The sequence below is a fragment of the Sorex fumeus genome, unplaced genomic scaffold (genome assembly GCF_029834395.1).
Source record: "Sorex fumeus unplaced genomic scaffold, SorFum_2.1 ptg000058l, whole genome shotgun sequence".
NCBI classification, from domain to species: domain Eukaryota; kingdom Metazoa; phylum Chordata; class Mammalia; order Eulipotyphla; family Soricidae; genus Sorex; species Sorex fumeus.
The window spans coordinates 13645134-13666244 of NW_026606115.1; the positions used below are offsets into that span (position 1 = coordinate 13645134).

Below are 21111 nucleotides of genomic sequence, written 5' to 3' on the forward strand. Positions count from 1 at the left end.
TAAATAAGAGCCCATGTAGGAGGAAATATGTGAAGATGAGAAAGAGGGACTTCTCCAGAACCTAGTATGTAGAGTCATAGTTGGTAGAGTTGAGAGTGTTAGATGGAGAATAGTGGCTTTTTACTCCTAGCACTTTATCTGTGTTATATAGGAACTGAGTCTCCCATCAAGTTTGTCTATTTTTCAGTGCTCAGTCCTGGTGCAATATGATTGTTGGTTCTCCTAACACCCACAGGAGTCCAAACAGTCTTAATTAAATTTCAATATAGGACGGGGTACTGTGGGAAGCTGGCCCTTTAACTGACCAAGGGCCTAAGTGCCTGTGCTATGTATGGTCATCTTGACCTACGTGACCCCGCAACAGGCAAAGCCAATGCTATGTATGGTTATCTTGATGTATGGTTATCCTGAGAGAACATCTGTCATGACTGTCAGTAATAACAAGAAGTAACTATCTCGTGCCTGGTACATGATGCATATAAATTTTATAAATCATATGGAAATGACCCTTTGTGTAACTACCTCATGTCTGGTACAAGATACGCATAAACTTTATGCGTGATATGTGAAAACAAACCTTCCTAACCATATATGGGCACGACCTTTTGTGTAGCTGCCTCACTAATGGATATATACCCTGATTGCCCCCAATAAAGTCTGTCCCTTTTTCTCTCTGTTTCTGAACTGCATTCTGTCTCTTGTGTCTTGTGTTCATTTGGTTAGTCCATCCATGCACCTACGGATCCTAGGGCCACCTCCGCGGACCAGAGAGTGGTCTGGCGGGGCTCCCTGCAGGGTATGTATTTTCAAACTTGACCACGACAAATAGACTTGTTAGCTCCATCTTAGTTTTTAATTAAGCATCCCTTGAGCATGCAGAACATTGACAAGATATGAAAAAGTCAGGGAATCTAAAAGACTCAGGATCCAGCACAGGATCTCATCAAACCAACCAAGAAAGTTAATCATGCAACATTGCTTGTATCAGCAAAATTTTGCCAAGGATCTAAACATCCATCAAAAAGGAATTGATAGAAATAGAGAGATAGCAGGTAGGGCATTTGCCTTGCACATAGCCCACCCGGCCAACCCGAGTTCGATTCCTCTGCCCTTCTTGGAGAGCCCAGCAAGCTACCGAGAGTATTTTGCCCCTACGGCAAAGCCTGGCAAGCTACCCGTGATGTAGTCAATATGCCAAAACACAGTATCAACAAGTCTCACAATGGAAACATTACTGGGTCTGCTCGAGCAAATTGATGAACAACGGGAGGACAATGCAGTGCTACAGTGCAGAGAGATAGTGTAGTGGGTAAGGTGCTTTCATTGCATGCAGCTGACCCAAGTTTGATCCCAGGCATCCCATATGGTCTCCCAAGCACTGCAAGGAATGATTCCTGAGTGCAGAGCTGGGAGGAATCATTTGCCGGGTATGGCTCAAAAACAAACAAAAGGAATTGATAAAGTAAATTAGGCCATATTCACAGACATAAACACTGTTATTGTTTAAAAGGATATGTTAGGAACCAGTGATATAATTCAAAAGTAGAACATAATTAATTTTTTATCGATTAATTAAGTCTGGTATGAATGAGAAACTGAGTTTGATCCTGACTCCACATGGTCCCCCGTGCGCTGTTCGGTATAGTTGAGGTAGACCCTAAATACTGCCGAGACCAGGTATCATATCAGCCAATCACAGATCAAACAGCCAGGAGTGTCCCAGACTTCTCCCTGTAGCTCTGTTGGGGGCTGCTCTCCATGAAAAAGGAGGCTCTCAAAAGATTTCTAGTGTAAAAGCAGGTCACAGAGCAATCTCTATAGTATTATTTAAATTTCAGATCCATATTGATGCAGAAAACCATTAACCACAGTTAGATCATACAGTGTGGGCACACAAAATAGCAGAGCAACTTTGTAATTTCTATATTTATATGAAATTAATGTCAGATACAACATGAGATTACAAGTCGATATTACTTTTTAATCGGAAAACGAAAGTTTACATTTTGTTGTACAAATCGTACCATCTTAGATCACCCTCATTCATTGTTTTTCTATAAACAAGATATCTTGGATTCAGAAGTCCAACAGAAATAGCTTTCTTATGAATGAAGTAAAGTAAAATAGCAATATAACCAGGTTTAAACTTAGTAAGACAAACAAGTGTTTAAAAGAATTTTACCTAAAGAACAGATGGTAACCAACAGAAAGGTCTGCAAAGAAAGGCCACTGGGCTTAAAATTTTTTTTTAACTAGTTAATGACACAGAAAATGTACTTACCACTTCTGAAGATGACACAGAACTGGCAGCAATATAAAATATGTTGAACAAAAACTGAGATTCAAACTGAACTCGATAGACTGGAATACTGGGCTATAAAATAAAAGCAAAATTTATAAGATAAAACAGCTAACCTAATAATAACTAATAATTTAAAGCCCATTTTGCATTGCCAGTGTAAGGAAGTTATGGCTTGGCAGAAATTCACACAAAAACAAACAAACCAAAAAATATCTACTAGTTGGAGTTGATCCATGGGATCAATTGAGCAAATAGTTTAATGCAGCTAAATTATTTTTTGGTTGCTGAAAGCAAAGTACAATTATAGGTTAAAGTAATCTAGGTACTGGCTCTACATTTCTGAATACAATTGTTATATTGAAATCTATGTTGTTTCATCCTGGAATCTTCTGCCCAAGTCTAAACTCCACATTTAAGGTCACTGAGACAGTAGAACACCTCCAGAGAAAAGTCAGAAGCCTGGCAAAGAAGTTTGAAATAACCTCATAAAAGTAGCTGTTCTTGAAGGTATCAGAGATATGGGACCCCAAAAAGAGAAATGTTGGGATGTCTATTAGATAGTCACCTGCTTTCAAAGCTCAGAAATATTTTCCTATGGAAGGTGTGGAGTTGTTCTGGGTTACTCAGGTAACAGAATTAGGATTACTGCCACCAAGTGGTGGCAAGGAGAAAACTATTTCTGTAGAAAGGCATTCTGACCTTGAGAGGTCTTTCAAGAGGTTGCACAGCGACTGTTTTAACTCAAAGGCTTCTAAAAATATGCCTAATGGCAGAATTGCATTAATTGTATAAATTTAAGCTCTAATATTTAAAGTCTCTTTGTCTAATCCTCTTTGCTGTCACTTTTTTCTCCAGGACCTCTTCTATAGTGGTTAAGTACAACTCTGCAGAAACTGCTGGCACTGCGTCTCTCGTTTATTACTGCCCCAGGCCTGTGGGACAAACCTGATTGCTTATAGAAGGGGAAAATGGATGATGTAAGTCAGATCATGTACCTCCCTGAACAAGGTCCTCCTGTAGCTTTCCATTTTTCCGAGGATAGTAAATGAGAGTCAACACAATGACCTAAAGTAATAGCTCCAGTGACCTTTCTGACTCCCTATTTTATGAATATTTCTAATAAATTATTTTTATGTGAGTTTCTTTGTCATAAAATTCAGGCATATTCCTAATCCAGAGACTTTGCTCATGTTGTCTCTCTGCCTGGAATGCTCTTCTCTGACTTACCTCTAAGATCCACTCCCTTACTTTCTTCAGTAGGGTTCAGAGATCACACTATTAATGAGGCCTTCCCTGACCACCTGCTTTACACGATAGGCTTTGCAGGCTTCCTCTTTCACTATATAACAAAAAATCGAGGAAAACAAGAAATGTAAATTCTCCAAAAATCACATTAAAGAATTAAGCTTTTGTATATTAATTATTAAATTTAGTTTTGATAATAAATATATGATTGCATAAATGGCATGGGTTTCTGATCTATTGGCCATTTTCTTAAACATTTAGTGAGCACTGACTATATTTAGGACTCTGAGCATCAAAAAACAGGCATGATATTGAATCTATGCAAATTATAGTCTGTCACTGTCACTGTCCTTTCGTTGTTCATCTATTTGCTCGAGCGGGCCCAGTGCTGTCTCAATTGTGACAAGTGTTACTGTGTTTGGCATATCGAATACATCACAGGGAGCTTGCCAGGCTTTGCTGTGCTGGCGAGATACTCTCGGTAGCTTTCCGGGCTCTCCGAGGGGGGTGGAGGAATCGAACTCGGGTGGGCCATGTTGGCTGTGTGCAAGGCAAACGCTCTACCTGCTGTGCTATCATTCCAGCCCAGGGAAAAATTAAAAAGCAACATCCCAGGACATTATATTAATGATTATTTGATCATAACAATTGTGTTAGCTAACATCTATTGAATGTTTACCATGTGCCAATCAATGTATAAGTCTTAGATTCATTCATTTTAATCTTTACAATAGCCTTTTCGGTCGGCACTACTCTTACTGTCATTTTAAAGATCAGAACATTGAGAAATAACATAATTTGCCCAATATTATACAAATAATATCAATCAGACATACTACAAAGCCTTTGTTATTAACCCTCTAACTTCAAAATGAAAATTGAAACTTCAAGATGAAAATTGATGGTGATGATAAAGATAGCTAACATTTCTTTTGTACTTCTCATATATTGAACACCATGCTAAAATTTAAATCAGATCACTTCATTTAAAGCTCAGTATAGTCCAACAAAGTAGGTACTGTTATTATTTTATGAAGCTTACAGTGCACAGTCCCCTTATAATGTAATATACCCACTGTTCCATTTGGGCTCTACTTTTATTCATTCTTTTGGCTGCATCCCAAGCAAGTGATATGAAGAGAAATGATAATCTTCCAGGTAATGTTTTGGGGGTGACGGCATATCTCTTGGTATTCAGGACTCTTATCTTGGCTCTGTGCTCAAGGATTACTTCAGGCCGTGCACAGCGGACTATATGAAATGATTGAACCTGAGTTGGACACATCCAAGGCAACCACCCAACTTACTGTGCTATATCTATATCCCTCCAGTCAATGTAGATTATGCCTTAACACAATTTCAACCCTTACCTGTGCTATTGTTCCTATCTAGAGTGTCTTTCTTGTCTCTTGCCAATTCAATTCTAACACTTTTCCCTCCAATAGCATAGCTCAGATGCAACTCCCTCCAGGAATACTTCCCTAATAAACTATTTGCACCACATCTCTTTCATCACAGTGTGCCTTTCATTTATTTCCTGGTTTTCTCTAGCTTTGCAGTGCTGGCTCTTTTTCCAGTCACATATGTCCCTTCATCTCAGACTATAATAAGCTCATGGAGGCAGCCAAGTCTTCAGCTCATTGGCATGCCCTGAGTAAATATTGTGTGAGCTTGTACTTAGTAGGTGCTCAAAAATTACTTGCTAATTTCATAATGAGAGTATATCATCATAGTTGTAAAATGGTTTCTTTTCAAAATAATTTCAACATTGAATCTCAAAGATAATCTCCGTTTTGCTTTACATCAGCCCTGAAAGATAAAGACAGACCTTATTTTTCACATTTTTACAACTAAGAAAATCGATAGTCAGGGAGGTTACAGAAGTTGTCTCAGATCACATATTTGAGTAACAAGACCAATCCTCTGAATTTTGAATCACACTTTTATTGCACTAGACTACACAGTACTTTATTGTACTACTACTATATACCAAAAGGTGCCACTGGCTTGGAGCAATGCTAATAATGTTCCCATGAAGATTTTGTCTTGATCCTATCACTGAAGTAAAAGCAATAAAGAGCACCAAGAGGCAATATCCACTATTGAGATTGGGAAGGCAGGAAAATTCATACACTCTGTGGTGAGAAATGCCTGGGGCTTATCAAACAGGAGGTGATGACTCTTTTATATTCTTTGTGATAAGTGCTCTGTAGACTGAACTGAATATTGTCCTTAACTGAAGGGCTAACTTAATACTAAACAAAAGAGATGAAGCCTACAGATAGAGAGAGTTAATGTGAGCCCTAGGAGCAAGGAATGGGAGTTAAGTGTCACTTCTAATGCAAATTAGCTATGTGACCATAGAAAATGTGCCTAACCTCATTGAGGGTATATTTTCTCACTAAATATCAATTTCCAAGACTTTCACAGTCCCAGCTTTCTACAAATCTATGGCAGAAGTCACAAAACTGTGTGCACCAAATTTGAAGCATGGTCATATTTTCTCTCTATACATTCAGAATTTCTAACATTTAAATTTAGAAGACTCCACATACAATTTATTGCCTATATTTTTAGGAAAAATATGAAAATTATTTCACTCTCTTTTTAGGATTATTTTCCTCATCTGTTTATTATTTTCTATATAGTTGTTAGGGTAGGGTGTTTGCCTTCCACGTGGCCGATCCAGATTCGATTCCTCTGTCCCTCTCGGAGTAACCAGCAAGCTACTGAGAGTATCTCGCCGGTGTGGCAGAGCCTGGCAAGCTCCCCATGGCATATTCAATATGCCAAAAACAGTAACAAGTCTCATAATAGAGATGTTACTGATGCCCGCTTGAGCAAATCGATGAACAACAGGAGGACAGTGCAGTGCTACAGTGGTATAGTTGTTAGGAGCGATAAAATATGAAGAAAATATAAAGATAAGGAGTTCTGAAATGAGAGGGGTAGAGGAATCTTGAAAATTCTACAGCTCATAGTAGAAGAAGTAGGGTGGATTGAAGTGTTCTTGCTGAGACAATCTCATTTCCCCATGACCAAAGGCAGAAATGTTTGTTCCTCTCCCCAAACAACATGTGGATAAAAATTTTAAAGGTGCCAACTAATATTCTTAACATACCAAATGGGGACTAAACAGGCACTGATGCCAGTTGATGTGGAAAAAATAGAATTTTTAACACTGACTAGAAATCTTATTTCATTTAACAGAGGCATCAAAAGAGTTTCAAATTGCAAAAGCAAGTATTAGAACTTAGGAAGAAAAAAGTGAAATGTGTACAAAGTGCCCATAGCCATAAGTACCCAGATACCCCAATAAACCCAGAAGCATTTTTCTGCCTAATATTTTGCCTAATTCTGGCAATGTAATTAGCCCTATACCTGAAGCAATACCCTAACTTGACCTTACATCTCAGACCAGAGACATTACATGGTATTCAAACTCATTCTAATTAGACAACTGCTAACTATGCCAACCCAAGCACAGCATGGGAGAGAGAGGGGAGAGAGGAGAAATGAACCTCACTCCATTATCTGGCTGTGGCTGATTATCCTTATCTGATCTTTTATTTTCTGGACATTAGTATCTCCAAATGGAAAATAATATCTTATGGTGTATTTCAAATATTTTATACCATGAAGTAAAATGGAAAGAAAAAGATTGGACATTTATATAGCATATATGATGTGTGTTATTGAAATTAGATAGACACACACAACAAACATTTCACAAAGGAATACATAACATACCTTACTACATATAGTACATAATGTAGTACATAATGCTTCCTATTTCATTCCATTTTGATTTCATTTATATTTCAAATACTGGCTATATAAACTCATTTTCCTGAGCAGTGGGTGTGCAGCATGTAAGACACTTCTTAACCTTTTTTTTTACTGTGGTTAACTTCTGACTTGTTTTCTTCCTGTGGCTCTCTGTCCTATTGATTGATCCTCTAGTTTCTACCATGGCACATTATTTTTGATATTTTCAAATATGATACCCTTTCAATATAGTGAGATTCCACAGAAAGCTATATAGCCAGCCCACAGTTAGTTGTGAAATGTTGCTGTAGACCAATTTTGTCATATATGCATCATCCTTGTGATTCACTCCAAATCTATGGAATCAAAAATTATTTTAAAGAGTTCTAGGATTTTATATTTTAATCAAGTATGGGCCATGTACTGGAATTAAAGGATTTCACTTCTCAACATACAGAATTAACCACAACAATCATTATTACTATCAAATGACTACTTCATGCAGTATTCACAGTACAAAACTTTTCCTTATTATCTTAATATTTGTTCTCACAATGACCCCACTTTATAGTTGAGAAAATTGAGACTCATGGAGAGTTTATGAGCTGCCAAAAAGACTGATGCAAAATGACGGTATGACTGAGCCCAGCTCTACATCCTTACTGACTCATCCTATTTATCCCACATCTGTAATTCCAGAGACCACAGAACTGGCCTTTAGTATTCTATACCAATTCACATTTCAGACCATACACCAAGATGGTTCATCTGCAAACAATAAGCAGACATAAAACAACAACAATAATACTTTGCACTCATATTTTCACTGTTTCCAAAGCATATGCATTTTTATTTTTCCACACTTCTTCACTTCAGCTATAGAGACAGTCAGATCCAAAGAAGTAATATGAGGTCTCACAGCAAGTTCACAACCAAGCTGAAACACTCTGACTTGGTCAGCCAGGTTCTATTCTAGTACTGTACTTGGTGGTTTTCTCTAGACTTTCCAGATACACCCAGTTTCAAAGTTCCCTTTAAGGCAGAAGAGAAACTACTGGTTTACTTTCTGCTTCCTTCCCTGTACGATGTACAAAGTCTGAAAATGAACTCGATCTCTCTTACAATGCCTAAGGGACAGTCTTCCTTGAAGTACCTCTACAGGTCTGTGCCGAGGACTGGCTGCATTTCTATTTTGCTGTGCAATTTGCTAAAAGCTTTGTACTAGGCTTCAAAGAAAAATAATGGATTCCATAATAAAAAAAATGGCTTCATCCTCAGTCTCCCTTCTAACAGAGGTTGAATGACACAAGTCATTTGAGAAGCATCCTTTGGAAGTCTAGAGACTAAATGTTGGGACTACAGAAACTACAGAAAACCTAGGTGAAAGTGCAGACCAATATTTTCCATGGCATAAAGAGGACAGAAAGGGACTACCACGATGAATAAATCCCGTTTACTCTCCTAGAACAAGACCCTTCTTCTATAAGGAACATCACTTTCTGTTAAAGAAAGTGGGTGTTGTTTCTAACTGTATGTGCTTATGTGACAACAAACGACTAGCCGTTTATCAAACACTGCGGTGGCTCTGAGATACCTTTTAACCTTCACAGTGCAGGACTTTCTGTTTTTCCTCCTTAACACCTATGTGGTGAATCTACCACCAAACACACACACACACACACACACACACACACACACACACACACACCTCTTCTTTCCCTCTCTCCAAAATAAAAGCAATCTTTATGGCTTCAGTTTCTGAATCTATAAGGTAAATTGTGTTGAAAACAATTATATTTGAACTCTTCTCCAGTTCTAGGACTCTAAAAAATATGTGGAGAGACAGCCCCAACTATGGTTCATGAATTTGTGATTCAGGCTCTGTGCACAAAGAAGAATATTGGCTCCAAATTGAGTTTTAAACAGTTGTCTTGGACTGAAGAGAGTGAAAGGGAGGCATAAAGGAAAAAATAATTTATATTATGCCCACATGCATTCTAACATCTTAATGATGAGGTATACTCTGCCTTTTGCTCCCTTTTTTAATTTTTTCATTCCTTTTATGCATAGTCAGAGTTGCAATGCCTGTCTAGTCAGTTGCCTCTTCCCCATTTGTCAATTTCTATTCCCCATGTGCAGGTGGCGGGTGCAATCTAGTCCTGTAATAGCGTGCTCATAGTGGTGAACAAGATAGTCCATAGAGCTTCAAGCTAATGCCATTCTCACCTCAGCAGAAGTGTTCTACTAGATGTCAAAAAAGTTTGAAGAGGTGTTAAATTTGCTTTGTGACTGAAACTCCCTTTTAGTTTCCTGCAGCTGACTTAGGATTTGATGGTTTTATAGCTTTCAATATCAAGAAAGTACAAAATATTGCAGCTTTTAAATTTATATTGTCAATCACTGAAGTGTCTCCTTCCCCTGTGGGGATGCTAACTAGATCTGCTCTCACTGCTACTTGCCAACATTGCACATGCCCTTCCCAGGGCCAATTCAAAACAATGAGATAACACAGGGGGAATGCTCCCAGGGCATTTAAAAAATAGAGGAAGTGAGAGAATTTTCAGTCTTCCAAAGCACAGCAGAGATTCAAGTCAATTTGCTTGCATTTTAATCCAAGTCATAGAGCCACAAGGGTCTCAGTTTGCTCCTTGTGAAAAGGGACCAGTACTGGGATATACCTTATAAAGCACAGGAGAGAATAAATAAAAAATATGTTCATCACATGCTCATATTTAAAGAACTCCCTAACTGCCACTTGTGCTATTATTCTTCTTTGCCAAACCAGTCTTTGAGCTTTCTGATGCTTAACAGCCCACGTATTCTGATCACTTCATTTCACCAGAAGATCTGAAAGCACACTAGGGATTGGACCGAATGGAAATTCTTCTGAGAGTCATGTGGTTGGTTCAAAAATGTTCCTGTTTCTGTTCATTTGTTTATTCATTTACAAATATTTATTGATGTTCTATTACATGGTAGATGCTGCACTAAGTGATGAAGACATAGTGGTGAGACATAGTGGTGAACAAGACAAAATCTGTCCTGATTAATAGAGTTAACAGCTCTAGAAGTGGGGATGTAGGTGGAGAGACAATAAATACAATGACTGGACTAGGAATGAGCTTAATGTGAACCAAGTATAGAAAGTCAGTTTGGGGTGGAGCATGAGAGAGGGTGCTATGACAACAGGCTGTAGATCATTTAAATTTTGTAGGTCAGGTGAGGAGTTTTGTTTTCATCCTGTGAATAATGGAAAATAAATAAAAGATTTGAAGCAAAAGAGCAAAAGTTTCAAATGTTTGTCCAAATTTATGCTGAGCAGCTGGATGGAGTTTCAAAGGTAAAACCATAACTATAATAATATGATACAGTGTCTTTGTGGGCTGGAGCGATAGCACAGCGGGTAGGGCGTTTGCCTTACATGCGGCCGACCTGGCTGACCTGGTTTGATTCCTCTGCCTCTCTCAGAGAGCCTGGCAAGCTACCGAGAGTATCTCGCCTGCATGGCAAAGCCTGGCAAGATACCAGTGATGTATTCGATATGCCAAAGATAGTAACAACAAGTCTCATGATGGAGATATTACTGGGTCCGCTGGAACAAATCGATGAACAATGAACGGGAGGACAGTGTCTTTGTGTGGCCTATAAGAACAATATGTATTCTCAAGAGCAGCAGAAGATAGCTTAGTCTTTTTAGGGGGGAGGTGTTGGGGCTACATATTAGCAGGGATTGGGGAACCAATTTCAGTGCAGAGGAATTAATAGGAGTCTGTTATATGCAAGGCAAGAATTTTTTTGTTTGCTTTCTTGAGTCATAAACAACAATGCTCAGGGTTACTCCTGGCTCTGCACTCAGGAATTATTCCTGGCGGTGCTCGGGGGACCATATTGGATGCCAGGGATTGAACCTGGACCAGCAACATGCAAGGTAAATGCCCTACCCACTGTACTATCTCTCTGGCCCCAAGGCTAGCACTTTAACACTTGTTCTATCTCTGGCCCTAGCTTAGTCTTCTAAATTACAATCTAAACAACTTTAAGTTCTGCCCAAAGAAATCTCCTATGTGAACCTACAAACATTTGGCACATTCATTTCTTGATACTGGTACAGGTGTATTGTCAATAATATTTTTATCTCACTATACTACTGCCATCCCTCCCTACAGATGAGGCGATTATTTTGGGGAAATACAGGATTTAAAACCACAATACTATTTGGTGATGAAAAGGACAAATAAATTCAGGGAATAACAGGGCTTGGACAAGAGGAAATACACACATACAGGACTCATTCAGTGCCACACACAAATGTACTCCAGTGTATAGATGACTTTATATACTCGCATGAACTTATTTAGGGGCATGCTTTCTTCCTCTGCTCTCAGATGTGGAGCTAAGAATTCTAGGATGCCACTCTCCCTCTTCATCCCCCAAGCTGTGCCGATCTTCTCCCAAAGCCAGGTCAGTTCATCCACCAGTACTCGAAACTGGGACTTGGATTTCTCCCTGCAAGCCCCCCAGGCGTCCTCTCTGACGCTGGGAGAAAAGTAGCCCTGAGCCTCTGCTTCTTCCTCTTTGTCCCCCAAGCTGTGCTGATCTTCTCCCAAACCCAACTGTGCTGATCTTCTCCCAAAACCAGGTCAGTTCATCCACCAGTACTCGAAACTGGGACTTGGATTTCTCCCTGCAAGCCCCCCAGGTGTCCTCTCAGAAGCTGGGAGAAAAGCAGCCCTGAGCCACTGCCTCTTCCTCTTCGTCCCCCAAGTTGTGCTGGTCTTCTCCCCTACCCAGTCTTTACTCCCCCCCACACCAGGTACCCATGGGGGCATGGACTTTTCAGAAGTGGATGTGGATTCTGTATAAGTGGGCGCAGCCTACTTTTTGGCGGGCCAACGCTCATGTGGCCACAGGTAGTTTAGCCATACCAAGGAACCTAGTTCCCAGACCAACACACCAACATGAAGTCTCCAATGGAGACGTTACCAACAAGAAGAAACAACGCAAATCCCCACCACATGGGGAGGATGACAAAAAACATCCAGAAGCCTCTGAGATACTGCTCACCTAAGGGACCTCTCTAACAAAGAATTCATATATGAAGTCATGAAGATGTTCAATCAACTCAATGAAACAGTCAGACAGATATCCAGCAACATGACAGAAAAAAATCCACAAATTACGGGAAGAAATGAGAGCAGAAATGACACGAATAAAAGATTCCGTAGGTGTGTGTGTGTGTGTGTGTGTGTGTGCCAGGGGAAACCAAGGCACAGCCAGGCCCTTGGGTTGTAGCCGCGTACGCCCCAGAGAGAGACAGCGCTCTGCGGGGCTGCACTCGGGCAAGGGTGGTAGCGGAAAGCCTGCAAGGGGAGTCTGCAGCACTTCCGCCTCGGGGTGGGAGGAGTCCCAGCTGCCTCGGGGGTCCCAGGTGCCTCCAGAAGGGCCACCACCCTCCGCACCCCAGCCATGCCCTTCCAGAGCAATAAACATCTCCAAGCACCCCACCCAAAAAATAAATAAAACAAAATAAAATAAAAGATTCTGTAGATGAAATGAAAAACTCAGTCTGTGCCCTCAACAGTAGAATGACCGCAGCTGAAGAGAGAATCAGTGAGCTGAATGATCAGCTGCACTAAGCCAACAGGCAACAACAAACAGTGACAAGGGACCTCAAAATAGCTCTAGAGAGAATCAGAGTCCTAGGAGATGATTCCAAAAGGAACAACATTGGAATCATTGGACTACCAGAAGTCAGGAAAACAATCCCAATGAAAAAGCCACGGTTAAACAAATCATTGCTGAAAAATTCCCTGAGCTGGACAATGCAGCCATTCAGGTTCAGGAGCCCGAAGGGTGCCAGCTAAAAGAGACCATAACAAAAACACTCTGAGACATATCATAGTTAGAATGATTGATGCTTCCGATAGAGATACAATACTGCAAGCAGCAAGGTCAAAGAAGGAAATCACATACAAAGGAGCACCCATTGGATTCACAGCAGAACAATCAGAGGAAACCCTCCAAACCCGAAGGCAATGGCAGATATTGTGAAAAAAGTCACTGCCACTGTCACTGTCCTCCCATTGTTCATCGATTTGCTCGAGCGGGCCCAATAACGTCTCCATTGGCGACTTTGTTGTTACTGTATTTTGGCATATCGAATACATCACGGGTAGCTTGCCAGGCTATGCCGTGTGGGTGAGATACTCTCGGTAGCTTGCCGGGCTCTCCGAGAGGGGTGGAGGAATCAAACTCGGGTCGGCCATGTTGGCTGCATGCAAGGCAAATGCCCTACCGCTGTGCTATCGTTCCAGCCTAGTGAAAAAAGTCACTGAAATGAATGCTTCACCAAGAACACTCTATCCAGCTAAACTCTCACTCAAAATCGAAGAAATGGTACACTATTTTCTAGATAAACAGCAGCTCAGGAACTTAATAGACTCAAAACCTAACCTAAAAGAAGGACTAAAGGGGCTACTATAAGACAAGAGAAACCCTACAAGCACAACAGACCTTTACAGAAAGATGACACAAAACCCCATAACAATAATCTCTCTTAACATCAATGGTCTATTTGATCATTGTATAATTGAAACCCAAGCACAAAAATTTGTATGTCTATAACTGTACCTCATGGTGTCTCACTAATAAAAATTTTTTAAAAATTCACCAAATAAGAGACTCAGAGTGGCAAAATGGATTCAGACACAGAACCCAACATTCTGCTGCCTAAAAGAAACTCATTTCAACAGTCAGAGCAAACACAGACTCAAAGTGAAAGGACGGAAAACAAACCTGCAAGCAAAGAGCTCCCTCATAAAAGCTGGGGGTGGCCATACTAGTATCTGACAACATTAACTTTAGGTTGAAAAAATTTAGAAGGGACAGTGAAGGCAATTATCTCTTCATCAAGGGATACTTACAACAGGAAGAAATCACACTCTTAAATGTATATGAACCTAATGACTATGGAACAGCTAATTATTTAAAACAACAGGTAACAGATCTTAAGGAGGACATTGCTAGCAACACAATAGTAGCCGGAGACTTTAACATTGCCTTATCACCTCTGGATATATCAACAAGAACATAATTCAGCAAGGAAACATTGGCTTTGAAAGAAAAAATAGAAGACAAAGAGCTTATAGACCTATACTGGGCTTTACATCCCCAAAAAAACAATAGACATTCTTCTCCAGTATGCATGGAACATTTTCCAAAATGGACCATGTCCTGGGCCACAAAACATACCTCAATAGAATCAAGAAGATAGAAATAGTATCAACAATCTCTTCAGACCATGATGCACTGAGAATAGAAGTGGATCACACATAGACACGGAGAACCAAATCAAACACCTGGAAATTAAACAACTCAATGCTGAACAACGACTGGATAGGGAAGGAAGTCAAGGATGAAATCAAAAGATACTTGGAAACAAATGAGAATGAAGACACAAGCTACCAGAACTTATGGGATGCAGATAAGCTGTATTAAGGGGAAAATTTATAGCTCTTCAAGCATTTATCAGGACGGAAGAATGGATGCACATAAACAACTTGACTTCACAGCTCAAGATCTTAGAAAAGGATCAACAGAAGGAGCCCAAATCAGGCAGAAGGAAAGATATCATAAAATTTAGAGCAGAAATCAACAACATGGAAACCAAAGAAACAATCCGAAAGATCAATGAAATCAAGAGCTGGTTCATCGAGAAAATAAATAAGATAGATAAACCACTAGGAACGCTCACAAAGAAACAGAGAAAGAGAGAGAGAGAAACCTAATAAACCTAATCAGAAATGAGAAGGAGGATATCACAACAGAAACCAAAGAAATTCAAAAGACCATCAGAAACTACTTTGAAAGTCTGTATGCCACAAAACAAGAGAACCTAGAAGAAATAGATAAAATCCTGGATTTCTATAATCTCCCAAAGCTGAATCAAGAAGATATAGAGTACTTGAATAGACCTATTAACATCAAGGAAATTGAAACTGTAATCAAAAGTCTTCCCCCCCCCCAAAAAAAGCCCAGGTCCAGATGGATTCAAAAGCGATTTTTTCTAAACATTTAAAGAGGATCGATTGCCAGTTCTTCTCAAGCTTTTCCAGGAAATTGAAAAAAGAGAAACTCTCCCAAACAGTTTCTATGAAGCCCATATCTCTCTAATACCAAAAGGAAAAAAAGACACCATAAGAAAAGAAAACTGCAGGCCGATATCCCTGATGAACACGGATGCGAAGATTCAACAAAATACTAGCAAATAGATTTCAACAACTCATCAAAAAGATCATACACCATGAACAATTTGGATTCATTCCGGGGATGCATGGATGGTTTAACATTCGGAAATCAATCAACATAATCCATCATATCAACAAAAGAAAATATAAAAATCATATGATCATATCAATAGATTCAGGGAAAGCATTTGACAAGATCCAGCACACGTTTATGATGAAAACCCTCGCCAAAATAGGGATAGTGGGGACTTTCCTCAATATAGTTAAAGTCATCTACCACAAGCCTAAGCAAGCATTATCCTCAATGGGGAAAAATGAGAGCCTTCCCTGTAAGATCAGGGATGAGACAAGGATGCCCACTCTCTCCACTACTGTTCAATATAGTACTGGAAGTACTTGCAATAGCGATTAGGCAAAATATATAAAGGACATCCAGGCAGATGATATGATACTATACTTAGAGAACCATAAAACCTCTACCAAGAAACTCCTGGAAAAAAATAGACTTGTATAGTAAAGTTTCAGGCTATAAAATCAATACCCAAAAGTCCATGGCTTTCCTATATGCAAATAGTGAAAGAGAAGAAAGTCACATCAAGAAAACAAACCCGTTCACAATTTTGTGCCAGAAAATCAAGTACCTAGGAATTAGCTTAACTAAGGAAGTAAAGAACTTGTACAAAGAAAACTACAAAATGCTACTTCAGGAAATAAAAGAGTTCACGAGGAAATGGAAAAATATCCCCGATTCATGGATCGGGAAAATTAACATTGTCAAAATGGCAATACTTCCCAAAGCACTGTACAAATTCAATGCGATCCCTATTACGATACCCATGACATTCTTCAAAGAAATGGAGCAAACACTCCTGAAATTTATATGGAACAATAATCCCCCACGGATAGCTAAAGCAATTCTTGTGAAAAAGTAAATGAGAGGAATCAACCTCTATAAGTTCAAACTCTACTACAAAGCAGTAATAATTAAAATAGCATGGTACTGGAACAAAGGCAGCTGCAGACCAATGGAACAGAGTTGACTATACTGACATCTCCCCCCAAGCATATGATCATCTTATCTTCTATATGGGGGCAAGAAAAGTGAAGTAGAGCAGGGAAAGCCTCTTTAACAAATTGTGCTGGAAAAACTGGACGGCTACATGCAAAAAGTGGGCTCAGATCTCTGCCTAACACCATGTACAAAAGTAAGATTAAAATGGATTAAAGACCTCAACATCAGACTGGAACCAATAAGGTTCACTGAAGACAAAGTTGGCAAAACCCTCCATGACATTGAAGCTAATGCTATCTTCAAAGAAGTAACGCCAGTGGCCAAGCAAGTGAAAACAGAGATAGACAAATGGGGCTATCTTAAACTAAGAAGCTTCCACACCTCAAAAGAAACAGTGACCAAAATAAAAGACAATCTACAGAATGGGAAAGGATATTCACCGAACACACATCCAACAAGGGGTTGATATCAAGGATATACAAGTTACTGGTTGGACTCCACAAGAAGAAAACATCCAACCCCATCAAAAAATGGGGCGATGAAATTAACAGAAACCTTCTCAAACAAGAAATCTAAATGGCTAAAAGGCACATGAGAAAATGCTCCACATCATTAATCATAAGGGAGATGCAGATCAAAACAACAATGAGATATCATTTCACACTACAGAGACTGGCCCACATCCAAAAGAACAAAAGCAACCAGTACTGGCGCGGATGTGACGAGAAAGGGACCCTTCTTTACTGCTGGTGGGAATGCCAACTGGTTCAGCCCTTTTGGAAAACAGTATGGACGATTGTAAAAAAATTAGAAATTGAGCTCTCATTTGGCCCAGCAATACTACTCCTGGGAATATAACCTGGAGTGTCAAAAAAGTATGGCGAAGTGACATCTGCACTTGTTTGTTAATTGCAGCACTCTTTACAATAGCTAGAATATGGAGAAAACCTGAGTGCCCGAGAACAGATGACTGGTTAAGGAAACTTTGGTACATCTACAGAATGGAGTACTATGTAGCTGTTAGAAATGATGAAGTCATGAAACTTACAGAAAAGTGGTATTATATGGAAAGTATCATGCTAAGCGAAATGACTCAGAAAGAGAGGGACAGACATAGAAAGATTGCATTCATCTGGGGAACATAAAGTAACAAAATAGGAGACTAACTCCCAAGAATAGCCGAGATAAGTACCAGGAGGTTTACTCCATGGCTTGGAGGCCAACCGCACACTCTAGGGGTAAAGGCAGTTCAGATAGAGAAGGGAGCACCAAATAAAGGGTGTTGGGAATATCTGCTCAGGATGGGAGATGCATGCTGAAAGTAGACTATAGACCGAATATGATTGCCACTCAATTCCTTTTTTGCAAACCACAGCACCCAAAAGGATAGAGAACAAAAGGGAGCACCCTGCCACAGAGGCAGCGTGGGATGGGGGGTTGGGGGGTGGGAGGGATACTGGGACCCATGGTGTGGATAATGGGTACTGGTGGAGGGATGGAAAAAAAGAAAAAAAAAGAATTCTAGGATGCCTATACACATTTTCATGCTCTTATATAACTTACTATGTGTCTGTAATAAAAATTATACACCAAGGACTGTAGCAATAGTACAGGATGTAGGGAGCTTGCTTTGTATGTGGTTGACAACGTTTAATCCTTGGCACCACATATGGTTCTCTGCGGCTAGACAGGGGATACCCCTAAGCACAGAGTCTCTCATCAGCCCTGAGAACTCCTGGGGTGGCCTCCCCCCACAAATCACACACTTTAGATATGGTTCCATTGTATAATATCCAACTTGAATAACCATTTACAGCAGTAGTGCAACAAAATTAAAAGTAAATATACTGGTTAGGATGATTTTGAAAAGGCATGACAGTTTATGGTGATTCACACTAAAAAAGTTTGATAAATGAGAAAATTAAGATGAATATAAATAATATTTTCTGATGTCTAGGATTTGACATTTGGGGAATTAAAAGAACTCAGATAATGGCAAAGTTTGACTTGTCATTGACTTTTAAAAACCAGGTAGTGCTTTTTGTTACATGAAATACATTAAAAGAGAAAGAAATATTTGGTAAGAAAAATCATAATCCCTGCTTTGGGGCATCTGAAATGACCACAATTCTCCACAAAAATAGATTTTCCAGGTCCTTTCTACTGAGGATCTCAAAGTGCAAGCAGACTCTGGAAAATTGGTGAACTTGATACTTAAATTTGCTTCAGTAGGTTTCTTTATGTGCCTCCTTTGGCCTTCGAGGAAATAATTATTTAAGTTTTTTCTACAAATTTCTGCAGATTCCCTCTTTAGATCTTCCATTTAGGATCCTCATCAATGAGGTTTGAGGATTTATTTGAGCTCTATGCTTTTCCAAGACTTTTATCCCTGTCTGGCAGAACTGTTGAAATCTTTTGTTTCACCATTTTTTCTAAAGATTTGTGGGTGCTAAAATTTGAATTTAGGAGTTTAGGATGTCATATATCTGAGATCTGACCTGATCTGTTATATTTCAGCAAGCAGTACTCTTTACATTGTTAGTCTGACAATATATTTGCACTTGTATGTTACTTTACTGGTCATATTATACAGTCTGTAAAATATCCGTATGCACAGAAGTATTAAAATGGGCATATTTGAGGGCATATATGAAACCCAAGAACACTTAAAGTTGGGGGTACAAATAGGGTGCTGTTGTCATGCAGACTCTACGCGGTTTGGAGTTACTGAGGGTTCAGGGAGGGGCTTTGTGGGTCCAGGGTACCTAACACAGGGTGGAAGATGGCGCAGAGAAGGTGAGGTTGGATGCAGACTAGCGCCTTGGACACACATGGATGACGAAAAAGGCCTGCTTCAGTTTTCTCTGTTCCTGAGGATTCCAAGAAGGGGGGAGATTTGTGGGTCCAGGAACTCAGCACAGGGTGGCAAACAGCGCAGAGACAGAAGAATGGGATGCAGCCTCTAGATCTTCCATTAAGGAAACTTTTACTAAGAAAGTTTCTCTGTTTCTGTTTCACTCCGTCTGGCACATTCTCTGTCATGACGTATGGTAGGGATTCAGGAGAAGAGATTAAGCTATGAATGGAGTGCAGTGCCAGACCAGGATCTTTCAGAGAGAGACACAATTGAATCAAGGGAAGACAGAGCTCTATAATCCTGGGTCAGGTGCTTGACCTGGGGATCCACTTCTTCACTAGATGTGTATCAGTTACTAGTCACTATAACGGAGACATATGTTGCCTCCTTGTACATGTGCCCATCCTTCATACTAGATCATAATGTTACTCTTTCTCTAAATATTTTTTTCTCAGGAAAGCATATGAAAGGCTTCTGAGGAATGAATCAATCCTGGTGGTACATCATTGGGTTCTGCAATTGTTCCTCCAGCCCAAGCAAGGATTCTCACTTCTTAAGGCTCCTTGCACCTTCCTCTTAATTTGGTTGTATTTTCATAATTGAAATGAAGCAAAATTTTCTCTGTTTTTTTTATGTAGGAGTACTGCTATTTATTCAGCCACTGATTAGCTGATTGAATTGGGCATGAACTTCTCCTTATTTTTTTCATAATTTTATTTATTTATATATTTTTTCTTCTTATATTTATTTATTGAATCACTGTGGTGAAAATTACTAAGCTTTCAGGTCTGTCAGTCATACAATGATCAAACACCTTTCCCTTCACGAGTACTCATTTTTCATCACCAAGAACCCCAATATACCCCCCTCCCACCCCTCCCAATGCCTGTGAGGCAGGTGATTTCTACTTAACTCTTCTCTACATTGATTACATTCATTATTTCAACAAAAGATGCACCATTATTGTTTAGAATTTCCCCCCCAACAATCAGAATTGCTGAAAAGGCATTGTGAAATAAGTACTTGTTTTCTATAGCTGGTTATGAGAATCATATAATGTCATGTTGCTGCAATTTTGGATTTCTACAAAGAGCCAGATAATTACGAGATTGGTTTCTGTGTGTCTGGTGTTATGGCTGTGCCAGAGAGCCGCTCATGGGGGCAACTCGTGACCTCAGTAGGGCATGAAGGACGTGTTTTGTTTTTATTTGGGGGATGCACAGTGGGAATTTTTGGCAATGCTCATGGGGTAACTCCTGGATCTGTAGCCAGTACCGTCCCCCTTTCCATGAGACTGCAGCTGCCCTGTCACCGCCGGCTCCTACCTGGTTTTCCAATAAGCTCTGAGGTGGCGGCCACCTTGCTGCCCTGCCAGGGGGAGGGGGGGAAAAGGCGGAAGGGAGCAACACCCTTTCCCTCCCAGGGAGGCATGGCGCCATAGTTTAACACATGGTCCATTCACTTTTCTGCTGCAAGCTGCTGGGCTCTGGATTAAGTCCTTTTCCCTCTGGAGCCATGGCCGTGCCGGAGAGCCGCTTGTGGGGGGCAACTCGTGACCTTGGTAGGGCATGAAGGACGTGTTTTGTTTTTATTTGGGGGATGCACAGTGGGAATTTTTGGCAATGCTCATGGGGTAACTCCTGGATCTGTACTCAGGAATTAACCTGGCGGTAAGAGAAAC

At 40.0% G+C, this 21111-nt stretch overlaps 1 protein-coding gene across 1 annotated transcript in view; it reads right to left on the reverse strand.

The window, feature by feature from the left end:
- The window catches only part of PAK3 (p21 (RAC1) activated kinase 3), a 365938-nt gene that overhangs the window by 298981 nt on the left and 45846 nt on the right, over nucleotides 1-21111 (reverse strand). The window contains exon 2 of the mRNA XM_056125834.1: nucleotides 2282-2374. The gene's annotated coding sequence lies outside the window, so the exon portion shown is untranslated. The remainder of the gene's footprint in view (nucleotides 1-2281; nucleotides 2375-21111) is intronic.